This window comes from Protopterus annectens, chromosome 3.part1 (assembly GCF_019279795.1).
Source record: "Protopterus annectens isolate FY-2018-M chromosome 3.part1, PAN1.0, whole genome shotgun sequence".
In the NCBI taxonomy this organism is placed as follows: Eukaryota; Metazoa; Chordata; order Ceratodontiformes; family Protopteridae; genus Protopterus; species Protopterus annectens.
In genome coordinates this window covers 1,377,091,536-1,377,114,086 of record NC_056732.1, presented here as the reverse complement: position 1 = coordinate 1,377,114,086, position 22,551 = coordinate 1,377,091,536, and positions in this window count along the sequence as shown.

Below are 22,551 nucleotides of genomic sequence, written 5' to 3'. Positions count from 1 at the left end.
ACCACAGGCATCAGGTATTATTGAATGCATGAATCAGACACTAAAAACTAGACTGGCTAAAATTACTATTGAAATGGGCCTCACATGGGTACAGGCCCTACCTCTAGCCCTACTCTCTATGAGAGAGCAAGTACATCCTACTAAAGGTCTTTCTCCACATGAAATCCTCATGGGCTGCCCTATGCATATGCCCATGACTCCACAACCACCCTTTTCTGAGTATGATGCATTTGATCATGATATTCTTGTATATTGCACTTTTCTTGTCTCTTTTTTTACAGTTTCATCACCGCCAAGTAGCAGCGGCTCAACATATCACTGATCCTTTCCTGTCCTACGCACTACAACCAGGAGATTGAGTATACGTCAAGTTATTCTCTCGAAAAACAGCGCTTCAACCACGCTGGAAGGAACCTTTCCTGGTTCTACTGACAACATCATCAGCATTCCAACTACAGGGCTCACCCACCTGGATTCACATATTGCACGTCAAGAAGGTCATCCCATCTGAAGATCAACAGCTTCTACCTTTTACAACTCCTGATTCTCCACCCATTGCTACTCATACTCGAAGCTATACTGTACCAGCACCTGACAATGCCTAACATTTATCCATTTGGACAACCTCACCCTCCCGAAACAATACAAGCACAACCACAACCACCATTTCCACAAAAGCACTGCACAGCTATTTTGGTGGTTATTCTTGTCGTTTTGTTATTTTTACTGTGGCCATTTTTGTTTCCTGCTCCAACTACGCCTCATGCCAAATGAGCTACATGGCATCCACCTTTCCAAGCCATTAAATACGCTTATGCGTCATCCCTTAATGTCTCGGACTGCTGGATTTGCACTGCTATTCCTACTGTTCATGGGGGATTGATGCTAAATATAGTCCCTTTAGGGGTTAATGAAACCTGGATGAATCTGATCTACGATACATCAAATGTTATTTCAAAGGACAAGATAGCATTACAGTTGTTCCTCCGCCAAAACGGAACTGTGTGTTTTCAAAATCTTGGTAAAACTAGAGTAGGGTGGAGCCATTGTAATGAAACAGTGGCACATAACTGCACTGCAGACAATTCGGTTTGTGTAACAGATTTCTCAACTATAAAAAGACTTGTTAAAAACTCTATAGCTAACTTTTCTCAGAAAATAGAAACTGTCTATTGGAAAATATTCCAAGGACTGCAGAACGCCGGGGATCACTTCAAGTCTATCAACATCACCATTAAAGTAGAAAATTGTTATTTTGTGTGCGGAAGAAAAGTATATAAATGGCTACAAGCAAACTGGTCTGGCAGCTGCTTCCTGGGCTACCTAGTCCCAGCTATTCGACATGTATCTGCATTATCTAAAGGAAAAATTTGGAACGTTCGAGAGGTCAAGAAGCCTGCCAATCCGGTAGGTCAAGTTGATGCTTCATGGATCTATCACCATGATTTAGCTCATGCTGGCACCAAAGGACTGTCCCTTATGGACTTAGGTGATGACGTCATATCATGGGACGGTATAATTCCGTCATACGGAGCAGTGAAATCAATTTGGGAACTGAGAAAGCTATCTAAATTGATTGAAATATTCAGCAATGCTACATTTTCTGCCTTAGAACTAGTAACTGATGAATTGACTGCTATGAGAGCTGTAGTACTCCAAAACCGTATGGCTCTCGATATCACCCTAGCGGAGAAAGGAGGAACTTGCGCTTTAATCCAGGAGGAGTGCTGTATGTTTATTCCTGACAATCAGCACGAAATTGAAAGCCATCTTGAACTGATTCAAAGAATTTCCGAACTCTCAGAAGCCAAAGAGGCTGATAGTTCAACATGGGCATGGTTAACCAACCTGTTCTCAGGCTGGGTAGGTGGACTGTTGAAGTTGATTTTATTAATTGCAGTATTAACAATTGTTGCTTTTCTTGTCTTATTTCTAATCAAAGCACTGATCTTGAAATTAATGTCTTCAAAAACTGTGAAGAAAGTGCCTACATTTTATATGCCTGCAGCTATGAATGTAGACGATGAAATAACAATGTTTTCCAATGATGAAAAGACCAGTAGCATGGTTATGTTAGATTTGGGGCAAATGTATGATAGGATAAATGGTGATGCTTACACAGCATCAAATGGGGGATTGTAGAATATGAACAGCCAAAGCATGTGTTTGAGGGAATTGAGTATGTGACAGTCTGTATGTATTAAAATGTACTGTGTACTGTGAACTTTGAATGAACTCTGAGCAATGAACAAGTACTGATGAACAAGAGTCTGCTTGAAAGCAGGAAATGTGCCTTTTAGGTTCATAGGTTCATAGGTTCATACTAGGCTATCTGCCCAAGGGCATTTATAAGCCTAGCCCATAGTTATGTGGCTTTCGCCACCCCTTTAGTTTGAATAAAAACTATGCCTATCATTTTTCTGTGCCTCTGTCAAGCAGTGACACTGAAGTAATCCCTGGGGTATATCTGCGATCTCCCATCCATTGGTCAAGATTCCTCTTGAACAAGGCCAGCGAGGTGCTCTGCCTCACATGTACCAGGATTTTGTTCCACAGCATAGGGAGTCTCTGGGTGATGAATCTGTCCCTCCAGCACGTTCTATTTATAACCGTGTCAAGGTTTAAGTCTCCGCCCTTGTGGTTCTGAGGGATCTAGATTTTTGAGGTGAAGCATATTCATCAAATCTGGGTTTGACATGGCCTTATATGTCAGGCACAGGTCACCTCTGAGCAAGCGGTATGAGACTGAATAGAGCTGGAGTTCTTTCAGTCGGGCAGCATAAGACATATTTTTGAGACCCTTTATCCTTTTGGTGAGGAACTTTTGGGGCCTTTCAAGCTGCAGCAGGTGTCTGGTCAGATACATTCCGAACGGGCATTGTACTCAATCATAGGTCTAATGAGTGATGAGTACAGGGGGACGATGACCTCCCTTGATCTAGATGTGAATCCCTTCATGATCAGGTGGGTGATATAGAAGGTTTTCCTAACTACTTTAGCAACATGAGTGTCAAACGAAAGGCTACTGTCAACTTGGGTCCCCAGATCCCTGATGACTTTTTCTGTGCTCAGTGGATTGCCACCTATATGGTAGCTAGGGGTAACCTTGTTTTTCCCGAAGGGTATGACTATGCATTTTGGCGCTTAACTTCAGGCCATGGCTCTGGCACCAGTTATCCGCTTCTGTGAGGCCCTTCTGGAGGATATCTGTGTCAGATGTGTTTTCGACTATGGCGCCTAGTTTGCAGTCATCTGCAAACTTTGTCAGCCATAACCCTCCTGTGTTTGCTTGTACTTCAGAAAAGTAGATGCTGAACAAGAGTGGACCCAGGACTGAGCCCTGTGGGACACCACTTGTGACAGGCTTTGAGTCTGACATGGCTCCAGCAACTCTGACCCTGTGGGTTCTGTCACTTAGCCAGTTTGCAACCCATCTTGTGATGTATGGGTTTACATTCAAGCTGATGAGTTTTTCGATGATACCTGAGTGGGGTATTGTGTCAAGGCCTTTGCCAGGTCGAGGTAGGCTGTATGGACTGCCTTTCCTCATCAATGGCCTTGGTGACTGTCTCAAAAAGTCAACCAAGTTTAAGAGGCAGGATCTGCCTTTGACAAAGCCAAACTGGGTTGGATCCAAAGTCTGCAAGTTCCCTATGTCTTTATTTATGAGTTCCATTATGATCCTCTCCATGGCTTTGCAGATAAGGCTTGTCAAGCTAATGGGGCGGTAATTTCCAGGGTCTGTGGAGGCACCGCCCTTATGAAGTGGGACCACAGTCGCCGTGCGCCACTCCTTGGGTATGTATCCTGAGGTGAGGCTAAGATTAAACAGCTGTCCTAACTGTGGGTTTAATTCCTCGTTGAGTTCATGAAGCACACAGCCGGGGACACCATCCGGTCCCTTGGATGTTGTGTTTTTTGCCTTAGTGAGGGCAGTTCTCACCTGGGCGTTGGAGATGTTTGGGGGGCTACAATCCTCTGGAATAGATATCTCTCCTTTGGGGAGGGGGAGAAGTTTGCACTGAACCTGTCAGCCAGTATGTTAGCAATGTGTGTAGGTTCAGTAATTTTCACATCATTTTGAACTAATTCTGAGCATATCTGGGAGTTTCCTCCTAGGTTTCTAACATAGCTAAAGAAGGCCTTATGATTGTCTTTAGAGTCCTTGGCGATTTTTCTCTCAAAATTTGCCTTGGATGATTTTATGAGAGCTCTTAGTTTTTACTTATAATGATCAAAGGTGTCTTACCGCTCAAGGATTTTGCTCTATCTTGTAGTAGCTTCCTCCTTTTGTTGTAGAGCTTGTTTATGGCTGGGGTCCACCAGACTGGACGCTTGCCTTTGGTACAGAGAGTCTTAGTTTTGTTTGGGATTGCCTGATCCATGCAGTCCTGTAGGTGCTGGTAGAAGGCATTTGTAAGTGATTCAGCGGTTTGAGTAATGTTTACCACTGGCTCAGGGGCCTTAAAGGAGACCACACTAGTTTTAGAAGTGTGAAATCGGCTTTTGAGAAGTTTTTCACTGTGGTCTTTTTGTTTCAGGTGGGGCGGATGAGGACCTCCAGCGAGATTAGTTTATGATCTGATCTCACCAGTGAGGGGTATACTTCGGTGTTGAACATTTTGATCCCATGTTCGTGATGATGAGATCAAGTATGTTTTCTCCTCTTGTGGGGATGGTGACTAGTTGTTCCATGGCATTTGAGTTTATGAACTCCAGGAATCTTTGGGTTAAAGTGTTCGGGCTTGAGTAGTGTTCCCAGTCTATATTAGGGTAGTTGAAGTCACCTAGTATGATGGTGTTTGGAGATACATTTATCCCCTCCAATGTTTTCAGGAAGGCCATGTGAGGTTCCTGAGTTTGAGAGGGTGGCTTGTAACATGCTACAAATTGCAGAGCAGTCTTGCCTATGGTTAATTGCACCTGGATGGTCTCCGATGCATTGTGCGTTGCCACCAACCTTGAGGTGTGGGTGTCCTTTATGAATATGGACATCCCCCCTCCTTTCTTGGTGTTGTCCGGATTTTGGGGCCGGAACGCATGATATGAGGTGAAACCTGTTAGTGCTGGGATGCTTTCAGGAGCCTTGAACCAGGTTTCTGTCACAGCACAGACATCGATGTTCTCCATATTGAGAAGGGCCTCGAGTGCATCTTGAGAGTGAGACTTCTGGCATTGAGCAGCATTACCCTTAGTTTTTTCCTTTTGGTGTTCTAGGGTGGTAGGTTTAGAATTTGAGCCTTGCCTAAAAAGGCACTATGGGGTGGCAAGAGCCTTTGCCAATATCCGAAGCCCAGGGGTGACAGGTGCAAGCCGTCCCTTGTGAAGCAGCGTGGCTTGTCCAGCATGTCATCCCAGGCAGACAGACATTGGATCCCCTTTGAATGACACCAGAATTTAAGCCAATTATTAAAGCTGATCATCTTATCACTGTATTGTGGCATCATTCTAGGTGAAGGTAGGATACTGCTCAAGGTCAGGGTCATACCTGCCTGGGCTACATAATCAGAGAGCTCCTCGATGTCTCTTTTCATGTAGTCCAAGGAGGCACGCCTCAGGTCGCTGACACCAGCGTGGACAATGACTGAGTCGCACTTGTACCTGCTGTTGAGAGACCTGAGTGCTTGCGTTATGTGGCGGATTCTAGCGCCCGACAGGCAGCTTACTGTGACCTTCTCCTTACTCAGTCTGGTGAGCAGGACGTCAGTGTGTCTGACTATGGAATCACCAATGACAAGTGTGTCTGGCATTTTGTTTGGCCTTAAGGGCTGTGACTGTTTGACACTCTGACTGTGTGGTCTATGTGTTGCATGTGTTGGGTCGTGAGGTGGTAGTTGTTTGAGTGTCTGCTTTGGTGGCCTCTGCTGTTTTGGTAAATTTTTGATCAGAGCCTCCGAGTATGTCTTTGTGTGAGTATGTGTATGATTTGAAGTTGTGATGGTACCATGTGTGACTGGGTATGTATTGTGTGTGGTTACCTTCTCCTCCTGTCTGGTCTTGCCAGTCCTATGTTGAGAGAGCTCAGCCTCCAGTTTGGCCGTATAGTTGCATCTCTCGCATGTATTTGTGTTTTGTGGGAGGAGGAGAGGATTGTCTGTGTACATGAGGCAATTGTAACATTGCCTCAATATTCCCAGGTTCACCAGTTGAGCTGGAGAGGACACTAGCAACTGATCCCTCGACATACTAGAAGTAGTAGATAAAGAGACTTTCAAAGGACTCGGGGAAGTGGGTTTTAGGCTGGTGGGGTACTATCTATAATAAGAGTGCTTTATCAAGGTGCAAGTACTGTAGGAGTAAGTGCTAGGCTTTACAGATAGAGAATAGTCTACTTGGGAATCAAGTAGAGATGAACTTTTAGTTATAGGATATGCTGGTTAGATCAGCAGTACAGCTCGAGGAAGGTAGTTCTAAGGGAAAATTTGAAGAGTGGAATTTAGATGGCCCGAATAGTTAACCTTGTTTAACCGCCACTGCTCTTGTGTGCAACAGTGGCAACTCCTGCTTAAATCGCTAACGCGCTTAGCGTGTTTTATAGCAGGGGGCTGAAGGGAGCTAGGAATTGGCCCAAAACGACCAATGGACTACTAGTTTCTGGCTGAAACTTCACCAAATCGGATAGAAAGGCCGCTCAGTGCCTCCCACTCCCACTGGTAAGCAAAGAAACTTCCCTCCTCCCTAATAAGGCAATGGATCAGTAACAGGAACTATAAACAAAGCCCAGGGATCAGCAACTCTGAAACTGGACTACTCTAGTTCAGTAAGGCGGGAAAACAAGAGATTTTTTTGTTTTATTACAGAGATAAGGAAAAAAACAGACAGTAAATGGAAGTGTATCCGATTTTCTTTCTCTGCCTAGAGATATGATGATGTGAATTGTCTTATGTTTACGGGTAAACCTTTGATTGGTTAATTGCCCTGTATAATGATCTAATTGGTTCATTTTATATTATTGTACTGTCAGCAATATCACCAGTATATAAGCTTGTTTATTCCTTTGTTCTGTGAGTCTCCTTGGTACTTTCCATGGGGCTCCCACAAGTGTGTACTGTAAAAAAACCACTGAAAGAGAGAAAGAAAGTATTTGTCTTCATTTTTAAAGTAATGTGTAACGTAACACCACTCATCATGAATTAAATCTAGAGGTCCTCTCACCATATGCCCATACAGCAACTCAAAAGGTGAAAACCTGTGGGTTCCTGGGGATCATCTCTGTAAGCAAACAACAGATAGGGCAAATATTTGTCCCACTCCCTCTTAAACTGGTCTGAAAATGCTCGTAGCATGGACTTGATCATAGAGGTTAACTTCTCAACAAGACCATTAGTCTGGGGATGGTAGGGGGTGGTCTTCAGTTGATTCACCCCACAGTACTTCCACAGACAAGCCTGCAGGTCTGACATGAAATTGGCACCTCTGTCAGTCAGTATTTCTTTTGGGAAACCTACCCTGCTGAAGATCTCTAACAAAGCATTTGCCACCTTTTCCTGCCTCAATGGAGGACAGAGCCACTGCTTCAGGGTATTGTGTAGCATAATCCACTACCACTAGGATATACTTTTCCCCTGTGGAACTTGGGGTATTCAGAGGCCCCACAATATCCATAGCTACCCTTTGAAATGGCTCTTCAATCACAGGCAAAGGCATCAAAGGAGCTCTCACCTTGTCTATGCCTTGCCTAGCTTTAGACACTGCTCACAGGTCCTGCAGTACCCTGTTACATCTCTGGAAATTCCAGGCCAATAGAAGTTCTGCATACTACATCTCTTTGTACGTTTTATGCCCATATGACCTGCAAAGGGAATATCATAGGCTATGGCTAGAAGTGCCAGATGGTAGGCTCTAGGCACTACCAAGTGCTGTACTCTCTCAACTTCTAGCTCTCCCTCAGGAGCCCACTCTCTGTACAGTAACTCTTTGTCCCAGTATACAGATTCCCCCTTCCCTTGAGAATCAGGTGCCTCACTAGCTACCTGCCTCAGGCCTTGCAATGTAAGGCATGAGAGCTGAACCTGTCTCAACTCTCTCTTTGTAACCCTTCCCAACTCCCCTTCCACAGGAAGTCTTGCATCCTCTGACAGTGGTGCCTCACTGTCAACCTGGGTACTACTACTCACCTCTACCTTTGCAGTCACTCTGTCCAAGGGAACATCAGTACCCACAAGCAGCTGTGGCTCGCATTCATTCTCACTACTACAGAGTAGCTCCCTCCCTGAAGTAACCACCTCACCAGTCCTGGTATGTATGTAAGTATGCAGTCTGTCTGGGTCTCCCCAGGCTACTAGATGCACATGCTTGTCTCCTAGCCTGACTGTGTGTAACTGCAGAAGCACATGGTACTACCTCATCCAATTCCTTCCCTATCAGGACATCTGCTGGATGGTAGTTTGGTACCCTTGTTGTCTCAAGACAACCTACTATTGGCATTTTGTCTTCCCCACTTACTGGCTCTCTCACCTTTTATTTCCCACCTTGCCTCTGTGGACATCTGTATGCCACATGGCCCCACTGGTTGCATTCAAAACATTTAACCCTAGGTCCTGGACATGTACCTGGACTAGTGGCTTCCCCTGCTACTGGCCAATTCTGTTGGGGCAGTCTGTGCTGCCCACCATGGGTTCCTTTAGACCCATGAGCAGTACTGGGGGTCCCTTTCCTGTGCAGGGATGCCCTGCTTGCTAGGTATAGGTCTCCCTTCTTCCCCAACTAATCTGATGTAGCACACTGTTTATCAGCTAACCAGATCCTCATGCCCTCAGGCAAAGTACTAAGGGCTTGTTCCCTCACCAAGAGGTCTGCCAGCCCTTCAAAAGTGGTAACCTAACATCCACTCACCCACCTATGAAAATAAGTGCTCAGTTCAGCAACATATTCACACAGACTTTCATTTGCCTTGCGTTTATGCTCCCAAAACTTTTTCCTGTACATTTCAGGTGTTAGCTTGAAACATTATAATAAGTGATTTTTAACAGCAGTATAATCAAAATAGTCACAATCAGCAAGTTTAGACAATACAGTTACAGTTTTACCATGGAGTAAGGGGGTCAGGAACCATACCCAGAGCCTTTGGCTAAAATCATACTGTTTACATACCCTCTCAAACATATGAATGAAACTATCAAAATTATCTCCCTCTTTAAAATGCAGAAGAAATTTACTGACCTTTTGTGCTTCTGGGATCCCGTTACTCTCTCCCCCATTACCTCCATGACTCTGGTGAAGGGTCAGAATCTCCTTCTCATGCTGCCTCTCCTTTTCCTTAGCTTCCAGGCATAGCAGTTTCTCATTCTTCTCAGCCTGCAGATGTCTCATTCTCTCAGCTGCTTCTATTTCCAAATGCCTGCCTTCCAACTCAAGTCTCTTTAGCTCCAGATGGATTTTTAAGTCCTCTGCAGAAAGGTTGAGCTCTCTGTTCTCTGAGGGTGGTACCTCTCCACTGTCAGTCTGATCGTCCTCCTGGTTGCTTTTTTCTGATGCAGCTGTGACCAAAGCTGCAATCATGTCTGCCTTAGTCAGGTTTCCATGCACCAGTCCCCCTAGCCTGGCACATCTCAGCCAGCGGGCTCCTTGTCAGCTTTCCGTATTCCTCTGCTGACATGCTGCCTGCTCTCCCTGACTAACTAAGCAAACAAAAGAAATAAAACAATTGTGATATGAACTCTGAGTATTCACTGCATAGCTGATTTAGAGTACAAAACACCTTCAGTGATCACTGTACACAAGCTGCAGGAATTCACTCTACCAAACATCACTACAAGCCAATTAGTATTTGCCAACCAATTAATATGTGGTGTGTTTATCCCACCACTGCCAAACAATTAATATGTGATGCCCATGCCCTGGCCCAGCAATCAAGGAGCCTCAATCCTCACCACTAACACCAGTGAGGAGCGTCCATATAGGGAAAGGATAATAAATACACACACAGTAAAGTACAATTTCCCTTAAGAGCACACAGAGATCACAGTCAATCTGGGATTGGTTTCTCCCTTTTTCTACAGGTCCCCAATAATACTCCCCACTGGCACAGCTATAGGGTCCAGATCTCAGCCTAGTGGGCAAGCTAAAACCTCCATCACCCTCTCTGTCCAACTAGTGTTTCGTGTCCCTGCCCAAGTAGCTGACACGCACACACTTTGAGATAAGAGTTATATACAACCACACAGACACTCCTGGGAAAGGCTTGCACAGGTTCTCCAGCTGTGCCCCTTTTCTGCCCAGTCTAAAAGGTAGTACCAGCTACCACCACCAACTAATATCAGCTACTCAAAGGCCCTTCTGAAAGTGTGTCTAATTATTACTGTGCAATATTATTATCCAAATGGTAAGTGTGACTGAACAGTCAAGGCTTATTAGAGTGACTTGGTACAGTATCACTATATACATGCAATGTACTCTAGAGGTTAAATTAACTCTACATAAAACAGCCACAGTTGAAAGGTTTAAAAATATTTAATAATAAAAACACAAGACAATACTTCTTACTACACAGTGCTAGTCAAGAGTTCAGGGATCACAGAGAAATACTTAAAATAATATTGTAGAAAAGTTCTGACATCACAGAAAAACACTTAGTCTAATCTTTCTAATTCCTGGCTATTTCTAAGAGAAAACACAGTTCTAAATAACTTATATATAGAAACAAGCAGTGCTGGTGATGTTGGATGTTCTCAAGACAAAAATGGTCTGAGTGCTATGATTCTGTCTCTTTAAATTGATAACACAGAGCTGTTTCACATTACATCATTCTTCACACTTTTATGGTGTTCCCAGGCTAACAGAAACTACATTTACATTCTTTACACCTGATCAAAAACCAGAGCAATAAAGGACATTTATGCAAGCAAATTCTAGCCATTAACTTTGGTCTTAAAATAATAGGCAGGATGCCTCTGTCTAGACATATCGGCTTCGAATTTTAACATCAAAGAATTGACTTATCAGCTTTGTTACAGCAGCGTGCACTGCTGTTACATTTTTGCAGTTCAATATCTGATGCAGTCTTTTCCCATTTAAGAGAACAAGCCTGTGGCTTACATTAAAATGACAGAATTATCTGGATGGCACAGTGGTGCAGCGGTAGCATTGTCACCTCATAGGAAGAGGTTCTCTGGTTCGATTCTTGGCTGGGGTGCCTTCTGTGCAGAGTCTGCATGTCCTCCCTGCATTTGTGTGGGTTTCTTCAGGGTGCTCCAGTTTCCTCCCACATTATAAAGACATGCGTCTGGAGTGTTTCTCCACAGGGATCTGCTGAAAATTGGCTTCCTTCCAAGTTGGACTTTCCCAGTTAACAAATGTTAAATAAATAAAAAATAAATAAAAATTCTAACTGGCTAGGCTGGCAGTCTTCATCTATCTTCACACTGGCCATGAGAAAGCAGCCAAGACCATTATTTGTAAAGATGCAAACCTACCAGAAGAAAGAGTTGATCCTGGCAAAACTGTACCAAAAGGGCAAAGTATTGAAAGTTAGAGACAGTAGAATGTTTGTGGAAAATGGTTATTCGCTGTACACCAGATAGAAGAGAAATGCATTTATTCCAGTAATCAGGGAATGCAGAAAGACAGGTACGAGATTCAAGCTGCTGTATCCAGCTTCTTCAAAATATTTTTTTCTGGTAGATCAAAGTAATATTTTGATGCAGAACAGGCTAAGGAGGAAATACAAAAGTTTATCCAACAAGAAGTGAGACATCAAGTAGAATGGGACTCTGCTTCTCATTCATTTGATAATAAAGCACATACACAGACTTTGCCAGTGAAACCCTTTTCCACTATTCCAAAGGAAAATGCTTGAGAGACAGAGGAAAGCACAGGAGTAGTTGACAAGAAGAATCAGCAGCACCATGGAATTGAACCAGAATCTGGAGTTGGGAGATGGAGATGAAAAGGAAGAAGCCCAGCAACATGAAAATTAGTGAACAAATGTGACTGCAAAGCATCCATCACATTTGTGAAATACAGCTGTATAAGAATAAGTAGAAAAAGTGGACTTTTGTTGACTTTGTTAAACTTGTGAGGAACTGAAAGGCATTTGCTTCACTTCATGTCATTAATGTTTGGAAGGACCCTGAGGGGAGGAGAGGAGGAAGGGAAAAGGTAACTAAGTAAAACTATTTATTTTCTTAACAATATTTCTGTGAAACTTTTCACAATGTAAATTGTATATTTTATAATAAGGTATTTCCAATTGTTCTTGTATGTGATAACATTAAAGTAAATAGATGCTTCCTTCTTTCTTTCTTTCTTTCTCTTTTCTTCTCTTCTCTCTTCTTTTTTGGTATTATGTAGGCATTACAGAGCAAAAATAGAAGAAAAGCTAGACAAAAACATGTTTTAGTTAATAGACTGTAATCGTGGGTTGTTGAGGTGGGAGATGAAGTATAAAAGTACACAGATCATAATATATGTACAGTTGATATGTTTTCTCTTACTTTTGCAGAGGTGACTTGATTAATGCACTTGCCTTAATCTAATAAATTTTAAGTGGAAATAAGTAAATATGAGAGCACTGAATGTACTGAAACGTTTTCCCTTAGCAATAAATGTTTCAGCTTGTCTTTCAGATTGCAACAAAGGATTACATTTTTATTTTTATCATACTTTTCCATGGAGGCAAACTGATAATAGGGCAATAAAAGACAAAGCATTGGTTTCACCAAGGCTAAAAGTTAATGAATTATGAAAGTATGCAAGCAGTTTTCACATCTCAAGAAGGGGAATAAAGATAAAAAAAGAATGAATATCAATTAGTGTAAATGTGTCTTAGCATGGATAACCCCAATTAGAGGTTAGCTAAAGCCCGTGTTAGCAGCTGTCTATTTGGTAAAAAATACTATTAGGAGGCTTAGACTTTATTTTTTATTTGAAAATGTACATAGTTATGTCTGCTTTTATTACATTAATAGGTTGTAGGGGGTTGGGTTCTGGGGTGTGTTTGGCTTTTTGTTTAATGTTTTTTATTAAAATAAAAAGTCTTGTAAAATGTGGCATAGGTTCCAAAGTTGATAAAAAAATGTATACGGGATTAACCTGCCAAACATTACTGAGTGTATGCATCACAAACGCTGGAATTAGACATTTAAAAAAGTTTGATATATAATAGTTGAGAATAATTTCTTACCATAATGGCAATACTTTCCATATTATCTTGGAATGTGAATGGTCTCATAGGTATAGACAAAAAAGGAAAGAATAATTAATCATATTAAGAAATACAGAGTGCAAATAGCAATGCTATAGCAGATATATTTGAAAAGAAATGAGCATGTGCATTTGATAAAGAAAGGATTTCAGGATTTATATTCTGCAGAATATCAGGGACAAAGGAAAAGAGAAGTATGTACTGCTAGAGCTGTTCTAGTAATTAATATGAGAGAAGAGGGAAAATATAATTATGGCAGATTTTTTTAGCAGTAAGGTTCTCCTGGCAAGGGATGAGGATTACACTGGTATATATTTATATTCTACCCAAAACAGGTATTTTTGAGCTTAGAAAATTAGGGAGAAATAATCAGCTTTCAGTGGTGAATATTACTTGTAGGTGGGGACTGGAATTTGATTTGAAACAATGAGAATGTATCTGGGGGCCTAGAAGGGACGATATAACAAAAGAGAGTAAATTTCTGAAGAAATTTATAAAATATTTGGATGAAAGATGTGAATTCAGTATCAGGAATGTCTAGAGAATTTACATATTAATTCTCCAAGGTGCAATAACTGGGTTAGACTTGATAGAAATTATATGTCACATGAACATGTCAATTAAATTCAGAACTTTGATACATATCCATTAACTATTCCAGATCAAGCTCCAATAATTACTGAGATAAAAATGCAGGATAATGAAGTAAAGATGAGACACTGGATCCTCCCCATCTACCTATTAAAAAGAGAGACATTTAAGGAATGGGTAATGGAAGTTATCCAGAAATTATTAGGGAAGACAGAAAATAATCCATAGGTTATAGCTAGTGAGTGGGATAAATGAAAGTGGAGTTTAAAAATAGGGTAGAAATAAAATAAAAATATTTAGTTAAGAAGTAATAAGAATTATTTAGAGTGGCTGACAAAGAAAGTATAACAAAATAGGGAGAATCTCTCAGAACAAGAGGAGATGCAATTGCAGAGTACTAAACAGAAAATAAGGGAGTACCTGGATAATATGCATGAGTTTACAAAGATTGATGTTAAGCAACTGTTTTCTTAATAAATCCAGAGCATAATGACTTAGGCTACAGAAATGTTTCCAGGAATAGATGGTATTCTGGTGGAAGTTTGAAAGTTAATAGGGAAGAAAGTGATAAAGATCTGTAAGGTTTTGTTTAATAGTATTTTAAAAGGAGGGAAGGCCTTAATATCATGGAAAAAAACTGTGGTGGCTGTAATACATAAAGATTGTAAAGACCAATATGATGCAGCTTCATATAGGCTTATTTCATTTCAATTCTATACCATCATTATGAAGTGTTTATGTCTGTTATGGCTAAAAGAATCCCAAAGGTGATGCCAAAATTGATAGAAATAGGCCAAAGTTGTTTTGTGGAAGGGAAGGAAACATTTGACAACATTAATAGAACAGTGGTGATCCAGAGAGAAACAGAATATAGGAAAATGCCACTATTATTGGTGGGTCTCGATGCACAGAAAATATTTTATACAGTCAGCTGGGATTTTATGAATGGGTCAATGGAAGCATTTGCATTTCATGATACAATAAGGTTAATTAGAAGGATATATGAGGGATCAGAGGCAACAATCAAAGTGGAAGAGTTTTTCTCTAATAAGTTGGGTCTGAACAAAGGAACCAGGCAGGGATGCCCTCTTTCCCCCTTTGTTATTTGTATTAAATTAAGATTAGTGGCAAAGAAAATAAAGGAATCAGAAAAAAAGGTTATAATTGGTATGGTGTTCAAGACAAGTTGGCTTTATTTACAGATTATAATATTTTGTACCTGATGGAAAAAAAAAGGACATCTCAGTGTTGTGGAATATTCTGAGAGAGTTCTGTTTGGGGGGGGGGTATAAAATTAATGAAGATAAAACAAAGGCTGTAGATATAAACTATGGGGTGCACTTTGTAATTTTGAAATTCCACAACTTCAAAGCTCTAAATACTGAAGCTCAGGACATCAAAGTTGAGGAATCTCGAAATGAAAAAAAAAATCTAAAACATTGCAAATCACATTTTTGCAGGGGCCCCCCTGCACCCCCCATACCCCCTGTAATTTAACTATACCAACTCCGAGATTGCACTATAGTGAATAGAATGGTAAAGCTCCTGTTCTGCACTGTACGGCAATCTCCACTGACAGGTTTCGAGATTCCACAACTTCAATGTTCTGAACTTTAGTATTTAGAGCTTCGAAGTTGTAGAATTTCAAAATTACAAAGTGGAACCAAACTATGTACCCACACATAAATTGGTCCAGCAATACCCATATTTATGGGGACACGATAAACTGAAGTGTTTAGGGATATAGATTAAAAAGGCTTCAGTTATGGCAGCTAAGGTTATGTGGGAAGAGACTAAACAAAAGATAATACAAAAACTGAAAAAATGTAAGCCCTTGCTTATGAATATGCATAGCAAGATACAAGCAGTAAAAATGTTTTTAGCCTTTTTAGTTTTACACACAGGTCAGGCATAATTTTATCAACCAGAGGAAAAGTTGCAGACAGTAACTAATAAATAGCTGAAGGATTTTATTTGGGAGGAGAAAAGGGCAAGAGTCAAGTGGGATAAACTGATTCTTCCAACAAAACAAGGAGGTTTAGGATTGCCTGATTTGAATGGATATTTTAGAGCTGCACAGTTAAGGCTCTTGTACATAACAAAAACAGAAAGCTACAATTCAAAGTAGAAATTGATGGCAATGAAGCAGGGAGTTATTGTGATTTTGGATGTAAACCCTTAAGGAGAATAACAACAGTCATATACAATGTTATATTCACAAAGTTGCCGAAAGTATACTAAGATCTAAGCCAACATGGAACTGGAGAAAGGAGATTCTGCCAATAGAGACAACTGCAATTAGCTTTATCCAATAAATTCCAGCCCTCTCCTGTCTGTTCAGTGTACCTCTGTCAAAGGAACCGACATATTGAGAACAAATAATTGGAGAAGGAAAGGCAATAGAATGGAAAGAGGCTAAAATGACATTTGGATTGCTGGCTAGTGATTGCATTCCCTATCAGAGATTGATATCAGAATATAGAAAAAGAGAAAGGGATAGGGGTATCCTAAATGAAACACCTACACTGGTTGAGTTTTTAATTGAATCTAGAACAGAAGCTGCTGTTAAAAAAGTGATAATTAGTAGGGGCATATAAACTATTGTATTACTACAGGAATCAATCAAAAGAGGTCAGAAAAGATTAGAAAGAGAGATTAGATATGCAATATACAACAAAGCAATGGGAGGACATATGTATGGCTCCAAAATATATGCAACACAGAAGAAGATTTAGTATTTTTGCTTGAAAGTTTTGTATAGTACTTGTATAACCTAAGCAGACTCCAAATAATTTTTTCCTAAGGTCAATGGCAAATGTTGGAGGTGTGATGGGAAAGAAAGAGGTAACTAATATGTTCCCTGAGTGTAATGAGTTGACAGACATTAAAAATGTCCTGCAGAATACTGTCAGGAATACTGGGTGAGCAAATGAGTGTAACTAAAGAAATGATTTTTTTTGAGCTGGGATATAGGATCTGAATTTCCTAGAGATAGTAAAGCCTTTCTAAGTTTAATTCTGGTGGCTGCCAAAAAAGCAATTACTAGAAAAAGGAAATCAAAATCTAAACCAACTATACCTGAGAGATAAAAACAACAGAATGTGGGATCTTTAGAAAAGGACAGAAGTAAATTACATAGAAAAAATGGAAATTGTGGGAGCAATACATGCTCAAAAATGTTTTGGAGGAAGAATGAAGTATAAGAGAAGGCAGGAACTGAATAATTTATGTAATTTGCCTAGATTATAGGATATATAACAATGTATGTGATGTGTAATGTTTGTAAATGTGAACATGTTAATATGGTTTGATTACGTTTATACAAATTTAAGTTTCCCTGTGACACAAGTGATAATAGCAATAAAGGTGTCAAGAAAAACATGCCTCTAATTATATACATGGTACAAATGTAAAACACCTGGCAGTATTCCATTTTAATTTTAAAGAGGTGACAAAATTTGCCTGTAGAATTAATGTCAGAAATGGTTAGTTTGACTTAGTGTCACTAAAAGTCATGAATGTGAAAACCTCAGAAGCATGTTTATCAAACATGCTTATCCGGGCTCCCTTATAGATAGTTTAATAAAGGAAGTCAGTTATATGTATTGAAACGCTGATTTCCAAGATTTTGGATACTAAAACTCGCAAATTAAAAAGAGATCAAGCAGAGTATGGACAAAAAATTGCATACCCCGATCCTCCCCCTCTTCCTGGTTATTCTGCATCACATGTTCCTGTTACTATGGTAGCTGACAACCACATGCTGTCTCCATCTGATGACATCACAGGTTTTGAACGTGAACCCACCGACAAACTCAATGGGGTAGTTCAACGGAGTGATAGGATTAAGAATAACCAGGAACGCCAGCAAGCAGAATCTTTGGGTGCACCAGGATTCCAGAACATTAATGGGAAGGATTTTCACTTTCAGAACAACAGGAATACCAACCAGACATACCACAACAACAATCCTCCCAAACAACAGAGGAAGAAGAACAACCGGCGGAGGAGGTAACACACCCTGAACAAGGGATTGGGCATTACACCACGGAGAATAAACTTTTTATTAATTTTTATTCATCATGGTACTCAAGGTGACTTTAACATTTATGATTTTTGTTCCCTAGGTATTCCACAGGACATGGTGGTTTATTTACCCAAAGGTTTTAATTTCGTGCCCAGTTCTAGGGCAAATATAGCTAAAACATTGTGCGATTTAAAATTTTATGTATGGAAATTAAACCTTAATGCCATGTTTGGAGTCAACAACAACCTAGTTACCGATGAGTGTGTTTCTAGCATTTTCAATCCACCATTGCAGGGGTCACTTGCGTTATTTGAGAAAGTCAGTGAAATGCATTTTAGAGTGTTGCTTAACAATTCAAATAACCGTGATAAGTTTTGTAGTAACATCATGAAAACTCAGAGAGAATTTATTGCTTTCATAAAATCACAAAAAATTAGAGTTATGCAACTGGATAAGGGAAGGGGGGCTGTGTTTATGGAAGAGTCGTGTTATAACAGCAAAATGAATAGTATGCTAACAAGTACCAATTACGTAAGGGTATCCCTAAATTAACTTAATCAAGCATACCAACGTATTAGGATTTTTCTTAGTGACTTGTTCATTGAAACATCTATTTCCATTGACACATACCAATATCTAACCATGCCGGCTCCATTAATTCCAGTTATTTTCGGAGTTCCAAAAATACATAAAAGCCTATTGGATCCACCTTTCTGCCCCAACATAGATAGTTGTCAGTCCATTACCTATGCTTGTGCCAAATGGGTTGGTTCCAGGTTGAAACCATTGTTAAAATCTGAAGTACAAATTTGTAGAGATTCCTGGGTGTTTTTGGAAGGTCATAATAAATTGGAGTTTGACCTTTATTACAATTTTCTAACTGTGGATATTAGAGACCTATACACAGTCATCCCCCAGGATTTAGGCCTTGAATGGGTTCATGATTTCCTTTTACTCAAACAAATGGAAGGGGCTGACATTGATTTAATCATCGCACTGTTGGAGGTAGTGCTAAATAATAACTTTATGTTCAAGGAAGAATATTACCTCCAAAAATCAGGGGCTGCTATGGGCTCCCCTGTGGTGCTAATTTCACCAATGCTGTCATGGCATTTTAGGAGCGAACATATCTTTTCCAACATTCCATCTTTAAGGAGAGTGTAGTTTGGTACATGAGGTACAAGAATGATATATTCTTTATTTTTAAAGGGGATGAGGAATATGCATGCAAATTAGTCGAGACTATGTCATCATTTACCGATTTTTTTAGAGTTTACTTTTCAATTTGATGAACAGGCCATTAGTTTTTTGGACATATGGCTTTGGAAAGATGTAGCATTTAAATGATATGCTACACAAATTTTTAGGAAGCCCACATATTCTAATTCTTTCTTGCATTTTGACAGCTGTCACCCCTTTTATCAAAAAAGAGCTGTAGTCAAGGGGCAGCTCGTCAGGGCCTTGAGAATGATTTCTAGAAACGAGGATTTCTTTAAAGAATGTGAAAACCTCAGAAGTGTATTAGTTCTGGTTTAAGCACTTGGGCTTCAGGCCAGTTATTTTACGTTAAGAAGGATTGCGGTCTGCACTCTTGTGGGAGGAGAGGCTGGACTCTGCCCTTCTGAGCAGGGAATTTCTGGTTAGAGGCTTATAGTGCCTGCATATTCTAACTGTTTCTTACTGAAATTGGTACACCTTGTTTGCTGTAGCATAGACTAGATCCAGGCCTGCTGAATCTAGCTTTATTTGTATGCTTGTTGTTTGTTTATTTCCCTGAAATGCTAATTCCACCTAAAACGTGGCCTTTTAGCACTTCTGTGGATCCCTAGTGATATCTGCATTGCTTACTGTACTTATTTCCTTGTTTCACTTGAAAGAAAGTTACTGTTTGTCATTTTTGCATTTAAGTTACCTGCAACCCATTGCATTTAAGTTACCTGGCACTTGCTCACTAAAGCAATTATATAAGTCAGCTCTAAAAAATTAAAAGCACTACACCCTCACAAACTCCCCTTGAGTACCTTCTTCCCCATTGGCCCTTTTTTTCAATTATAAAGGAATTCCCAATACTATTCTAGCATGTCCAAAGGTCAGTTGTCAATCTCCTCTCCGGTCCAGCTGGTGAATCTGGGAATCTTGAGGCAATGTTACAACTGCCTCATGTACACAGACAACCCTCTCCTCCTCCCAACAAATTCCAACACATGTGAGAGATGCAACCATATAGCCAAACTGGAGGCTAAGCTCTCTCAACTCAGTACTGGCGTAACCAGTCAGGAGGAGAAGGAAACCACACTCACTACAATTCCAGTCTCACATAGACCTACCACGACAACAAACCAAACACATAAACACACAAAACATACTGGAGGCTCTAAATAAAAATCTGCCTAAGCAGCAGAGACCTCCAAAGCAGACACCCAAGCAACCGCTACCCCAAAACAAAACACGTGCAACACATAGCTCACAAAGCCAGTGTGCCAAACAGACACAGCCCTTAAGGCTAAACAACACACCTGATACACTTGTAATAGGTGACTCTATCATCAGGCACACTGACGTCCCGCTCACCAGGCTGAACAAGGAGAAGGTCATGGTGAGCGCTAGGATCCGCCACATAACACAAGCACTCAGGTCACTCCAAGGCAAGTACAAATATGACTCAGTCATTGTCCATGCTGGTGTGAATGACCTGAGACGTACCTCCCTGGACTACATGAAAAGAGACATAGAGGAGCTCTCTGAGCATGTAGCCCAGGCCGGTATGACCCTGACCTTGAGTAGCATCTTACCCTCACCAAGAATGATGCCACAATATGAAGACAAGATGATCAATTTCAACAATTGGCTTAAGTGTTGGTGTCATTCAAAGGGGATCCAATGCCTGTCAGCCTGGGATGACATGCTCGACAAGCCACGATGCTTCGCTAGGGACGGCTTGCACCTGTCACCCCTGGGCTTTCGGATATTGGCAAAGGCTCTTGCTACCTCCATAGTGCCTTTTTTAGGCAAGGCTCAAAAGACAAACTCACCTCCATAGGTATCACAAGGGATAAGAAACTAAGAGTAATGCTACGCAACGCCAGAAGTCTAAACCTCAAGATGCACGCACTCGAAACTCTCCTTAGCATGGAGAACATCGATATCTGTGCAGTAACAGAAACCTGGTTCAAGGCTCCCGAGAGCACCCCAGCACTACCAGTTTATACCTCATACCATGCTTTTCGGCCCCAAAACTTGGACCGAACCACAAAAGGAGGGGGAGTATCAATATTCGTCAAAGATACCCACACCTGCAGGTTGGTGGCACAGCACGAAGCATCAGAGACTATCCATGTGCAACTAACTGTGGGTAAAACTGCCTTCCAGTTTATAGCCTGCTACAGACCACCCTCCCAAACCCAGGAACCCCACTCGGCCTTCCTGAGAACACTGGAAAATATGAAGGTCTCTCCAAACACCATTATATTGGGTGACTTCAACTACCCAACCATAGACTGGGAGCATTACTCTAGCTCCAACACCCTAGCCCAAAGGTTCCTAGAATTTATAAACTCAAATGCTATGGAACAACTTGTTACCACTCCCACAAGAGGGGAAAACATACTGGACCTGATCATCACCAACATGGGGACACTATGCTCCAGACCAGAAGTGTATCCCTCACTGGTAAGATCAGACCATAAACTAATCTCACTGGATATTCATATCCCGACCCCACCCCCTGCCCAGAAAACCACAGTGAAAAACTTCTCTAAAGCAAATTTCACACACCTCAAAACCGAGGCAAAATCCTTCAAAGCCCCCGGGCCTGTGGAAAATACGGCCCAGACCGCAGAATCCTTTATAAACGCATTCTATGAACACCTTCAGGAATGCATGGATCATGCAATCCCAAATAAAACCAAGACCCAATCCTCCAAAGGCAGACGTCCTGTCTGATGGACCCCAGCCATAAACAAGCTATACAATAGAAGGAGGAAGCTACTAAATGATAGAGCAAAATCCCAAAAAGGGAAGGCATCACTGATCAGTATTAGCAAAAAACTACGGGCACTCATAAAATTGTCTAAGGCCAGCTTCGAGAGAAAAATTGCACAAGACACTAAGGATAATCACAAGGCTTTCTTTAGTTATGTTAGGAACCTGGGTGGGAATTCCCAGATATGCTCAGAATTAGTCTAAAATGACAAAAAATACACCGAACCCACAGACATTGCCAACATCCTAGCTGACAGGTTCAGTGCAAACTTCTGCCCCCCTCCCCACCAAAAGGGCAAATATCTATCCCAACAGAGTGCTGCCCCTGACATCTCAGATGCTCAGGTAAGAGCCGCCTCTCCAAAGCAAAAACACAGCATCAATGGGACCAGATGGTGTCCCGGCTGCGCCCTACATGAACTCCAAGAAGAGCTAAACCCAAACATAAAACTACTGTTCAATCTTAGCCTTACTACAGGATATGTACCCAAAGAGTGGCGACAGCAACAGTGGTCCCTCTCCACAAAGGTGGTGCCTCAACGGATCCTGGAAACTATCGCCCCATAAGCCTGACTAGCTTGGTCTGCAAAGCTATGGAAAGGATCATCATCGACCTCATAAATAAAGATATTGGGGACCTACAGACACTGGATCCTACCCAGTTTGGCTTTGTTAAGGGCAGATCTTGCCTCTTAAACCTGGTCGATTTCTTTGAAACAGTCACCAAGGCCATTGACGAGGGAAGGTGGTCCACACAGCCTACCTGGACCTCGCAAAAGCCTTCGATACAATACCCCACTCGGGCATT